This window comes from Neltuma alba, unplaced genomic scaffold, assembly GCF_004799145.2.
Source record: "Neltuma alba isolate B1F8T4 unplaced genomic scaffold, ASM479914v2 tig00002042_pilon, whole genome shotgun sequence".
NCBI lineage: Eukaryota > Viridiplantae > Streptophyta > Magnoliopsida > Fabales > Fabaceae > Neltuma > Neltuma alba.
The window spans coordinates 43,184-48,271 of NW_021632716.1; positions in this window are offsets into that span (position 1 = coordinate 43,184).

Genomic DNA, 5,088 nt, shown 5'->3' on the forward strand with positions numbered 1-5,088 from the left:
TGTGTGAAAATTAGAAAATCTGAAGGTAGAGAGAGAGGCTCTACTAGGGTTTCGGTGTTTTGGCTTGAAGGGGGCATTTCTAGGGATCTATTACCTCAAGTAAGTGATTTTAACCTCTAATCTACTTTCTTTCTTGGAATTTCTGAGGATTTATGGTGAAACCCTAGAGTTTTCTAGGTTGTTATGGAATTGAGGTTTTTGACCGATTGTTTTGAGTTTAATTGATTGCTTTGGGTTAGTCTAAGTATTTAATCAGTATAGTTTTCTTGGATTTAAAGAACTTTGAATTTTTAAAGCTAGGGTTTATGGAAATGGGAGGTTTGTGATTGAGGATGATAATGTAGAGGTTGATTTTGAGTTTTGTGAATTAGGTTATGTTAAGGAGGGTTAAATTGGATGTTTAATCAGTTTAGAATGTTGTTAGGACTTCTATTGTTCAAATGGAATGTTTGGGTGTTGAATTCCTATAGTGGGTCCTTGAGGGTATGAGTTTTAATTGATGTTTGGAAAGGAATTAAGGTTTTAAATAGATTTTTTTGACCTTGGAGTGTTGCCTTGATGGTTATACCCTTTTTAGTTGGGTAGAGTTGTGGTTGGAGCTAGGAATTTTGTGTCCCCAATTGTTGTTTTGGCCACTTATTAGTTGAAAGCTAATACATGATGGCTGTGTGTTTGTGTGCTTGTGTAGACCGGTTGTGAGCCTTGTTGGTGCACGGGGCCGTGTTGTTGGTTTGTTTTTCCTTGCTCAGGCGAGAGTTAACCACTTTCTAATCCTTTGTACATGCTTTTGTGGTACTGTGAGTGGATTTATGTTTTGTGCTCCGAGTAGCAATTGTGTTTAGATGGTATGTTGTATGTTAAAAAGGAAAACCGTCTTGTGGGGTCTTGATTGATGATGAGTGAATCTTGAATTTGTGAAAGATATGCCACTGAAAGAAGTGATTTGTGAAATGATCATTTACTCTTGATTACAGTTTGAACCTGATGCATGAATTGGGAATTGGTGAGAGTTTTGATTATTACTACCACGTGGTAAGGCCTCCATTAATGCATGATGGTTGGCTCTTTACGTCCCATATAGTGAGGGATAGGCCTTTTGGCTCCCTACGTCCCCCAGAGTGAGGGATAGGCCTTTTATGGCTCCTTACATCCCCCATAGTGAGGGATAGGCCGGCTTCGACTCTTGAAAATCCCCCAAAGTGAGAGATATGGGTGATGGGATTGCATCATTGCACTTGTATTACTTGTTGTGGCTATCATTATCATATTACTTGTAAACTGCCCCACTTGACACCTCACGAGCACCTATTTAGTAGTACCTTAAATTGGAAAGGTTGGTTACTGGGACTTTGTCTCACCCTGTGGTTTACAATGTTTTCAGGTGAAGGTTCTAGGCGAGTGCCGTCGGGAAGAGACGCAGAGGCTTAAGCTTGGTTAGCTTTAGGCCTCTAGCCTTTGTATATGTATGGCTAGTATATATATATTGCCACATTTAGGGTCCTTTGAGATATTTTGACTGTTGATCTTATTGTAAATTGGATGAAATGTTATCTCCGTATTTTAGTTGGCCGGAGGCCATTTCTATTGCTTTGTGGAACTTTGTTATACATGCTTGAAAACTAATTGGATGGGCTGATTATGATGTCTTTTGTTCTCGGGCCGGAGGCTCGGAGGCCCGTGGTTGTTAATGAATGATTTCTAGTTTCATGCAACAGAGTTTGGGTTTGACTCGAGTTTGAATGTTAGTTTCTAAAATATGCAAAGTTCTTTCTACTATGGTAGTTCATTTTAACAACTTTCCTTTTCTACCATAGTAGTGAATTTTATGACAAGTTTATAATGTTTTGAGGTTAAAGGGTTTTACAAACATAAAGAGCCAACCATCATGGATTAATGGAGGCCTTACCACGTGGTAGTAACAACTAACAACCAAATCTCTCACCAATTCCCAATTCATGCATCATGCTCAAACCGTAATTAGAAGTAAATGATCATTTCACAATTAACTTCTTTCAGTGGCATATCTTTCACAAATTCAAGATTCATTCAATATCAATCAAAACCCCACAAGGTGGTTTTCCTTTTTCAATATACAACATACACTTTGAACACAGTTGTTACTCGGAGCACAAAACACAAATCCACTCACAATACCATAAAAGCATGTACAAAGGATCGGAAAGTGGTTACCTCTCGCCTGAGCAAGGAATAACAAACCAACAATATGTCCCCATGCACCAACAAGGCTCACAACCGGTCTACACAAGCACACAAACACATAACCATCATGTATTAGCTTTCAAACTAATAATGTGGCCAAAACAACACTTGGGGACACAAAATTCCTAGCTCCAACCAAAACAAAACTCTACCCAACTCAAAAGGGTATAACCATCAAAACAATACTCCAAAGTCATAAAAGTCCATTAAAACATCAAATCCCCTTTCAAGCATCAATTAGAGTTTAAACCTCAAGGACCCACTATAGGAATTCAACACCCAAACATCACATTTGAATAATTGAAGTCTTAACAACAATCTAAACCGATTAAACATCCAATTTAACCCTCCTTAACATAACCCAATTCACAAAACTCAAAATCAACCTCTACATTATCATCCTCAATCACAAACCTCCCATTTCCATAAACCCTAGCTTTAAAAACTCAAAGTTCTTCAAATCCAAGAAAGCTACACCAATTAAACACTTAGACTAACCCAAAACAATCAATTAAATTTAAAACAATCGGTCAAAAACCTCAATTCCATCACAACCTAGAAAACTCTAGGGTTCCACCAAAAATCCTCAGAATTTCCAAGAAAGAAAGTAGATTAGATGTTAAAATCACTTACTTGAGGTAATGGATCCTTAGAAATGTCTTCTCCAAGCCAAAACACTGAAACCGTAGCAGAGCCTCTCTCTCTCTACCTTCAGATTTTCTAATTTTCGCACAAACTGACCCCTCCCGCGACTATATAGATTTGGCCCCCTTCGCCGCGGCGAACCCATAACTTTGCCGCGGCGAACTAATCCCGAGAGGGATTACTCACCTGAAAACCTGACTTCACCACGGAGAACTCCAATCTTCGCCGCAGTGAAAGCTTCCCGAGAGGAAATTCTCGCTCGCCCAAAAAATCGTCATTGCGGCATACCCCAACCTTTGCCGCGGCGAAACCTTCCCGAAAGGATACTCCCCCCTGGAACTCCCGATTTACCGTGGTGAACAAACCCTAAGAGGGATTGTTCACCTATTCCTCCAACATACCTCAAATCCAATCCAAACACCAAGATCAAGATTAAAACCACTAATCTATCCTCAAAACCAACCAAAAAGAGGCTATTAAAACCCGATAAAAACTTAGGACGTTACATTTGCTACTGAGATTCTCCCAAATCTCACCCTCTCTTAACAACCCCTAGTAGGTGCTACAAGCTTGAAGGAAAAATCAAGAAGTGGAAGTGCAAGATAAAGGGAAGAAACCAAGCATGTCTTATGTTTCTATAACATGCTATGTTATGTAACTATTATGTTAGTTGATGTTATAATCATGTCATGTATAATTGATGATGTTTAAAATGTTATGGTATGTAAGATGGCATGAGATTATGTATGGAAATAGTATATGCAATGACAACATGGGAAATGCAAGAAATGAATTTATTTGAAAATGTGAATTAAGTTAGGGAGTTAGAGAGTCCCTAAATGAGCCATGAATTGGTGCCAATGATGAGACAAAGAAAATAAACGAGTTTTGCCATCAAAATTTGGTGACTGTTTAGAGCACATCCTGAGCTTCAAAACAAGTCGTAGATCATATGAAATGGATGTGTATGCTAAGAGTTATGGCTGTTCAAAGTTGAGGCAATACTTCTGAAAAATACTGTTTTGACTAAATAAATAGTAATCTTTGATGAATAAACTGCATGAATTGGCAAGGTTTAAATCTAGATTGTTATTTTTTCCTTGTAGAGAATTGAAAGAGCTTTATGGGAAAATTAGAACCACTTCATTTTGATTTTTCTAGAATTAGTTATGATTTTTCAAAGTTGGCCCTAAATTCTAGAATGTGCAGTGAACCGTGGCCGTACAAGTCAAACTTTAAAACTTGATTTTCTAACCTTAAGGCCAACGAATGTGGTTCTGAATGCTTCCGTATAATGCGCTAAAGTGCATAAAAGTAAGGTGTGACAGAAACTGTTTAAAAGCAAAAGCCATGCTCATGTAAATGACAAAAAAGTATAAAACAATAAGTCATGTAAGTATGAATTTCAGGATTAAAACCTAGCAAAAAGGTATAATGAAAAGTTGAAGGGGTCAAAGTTAAGTATAAGTGAGGATATTCTCCTCAATTAACCTCTCATTAAGGGTAAGAATGAAAGTCTGACTCAGAATTTTGAGGACGATATTCTTTAAGAGGGGGAGAATTGTAACATCTCGAATTTTAGGCCTATAAGTACCAGAAATGGCTTGAATTGGATAGGCTACCAGACTTTTTTTAGCAGAGGTTCCAAAGATGAGAAAGAAAGTCAAAGCAGTTTCAGGGACTAAACTGTAAAGTGAAAGTTTTCAGGGGCTATAGTGTAATCAAAGTTAAAGGTTCCAGTAAAGTCTCAAAGGCCCAGAAGGAGAAAAGAGGCTAGATGCAAGCTAAAAGTTGAGTTAAAAGACTCAATAAAATGGTTTTATGAAGTTGAGCCCAAGCAGAAATAAAACCATAAATTCAGAAAGTTACGGTCATTAGGGGTAAAAATGAAAAGTACACAGAAAATTCTAAGAAAATCCCAAAAAATGGGAAATAATATTCTAAAAAGAGAAATGATAAAAATACCCCTGAGAGAACTTAAATAGAATTTATAAGGTTATGGCCAGTAAAAAGTACACTGTTTAAGGTAATTATTTAAAATAGCAAGAGACCTAAAAAATATACACAAAAATAAGGTTAAATAGTTGAAAGGTAGTACTAATTTATAAAATTATTTGGTAACCAAAAGGCTAATGGAATGGCTTTAATAAAATAAAGCCGGTTGTACTGTGAAAAGGGTATTTTAGTAAATGATTTTTAAGTAGGGCCTACAGGAAGTGTTAT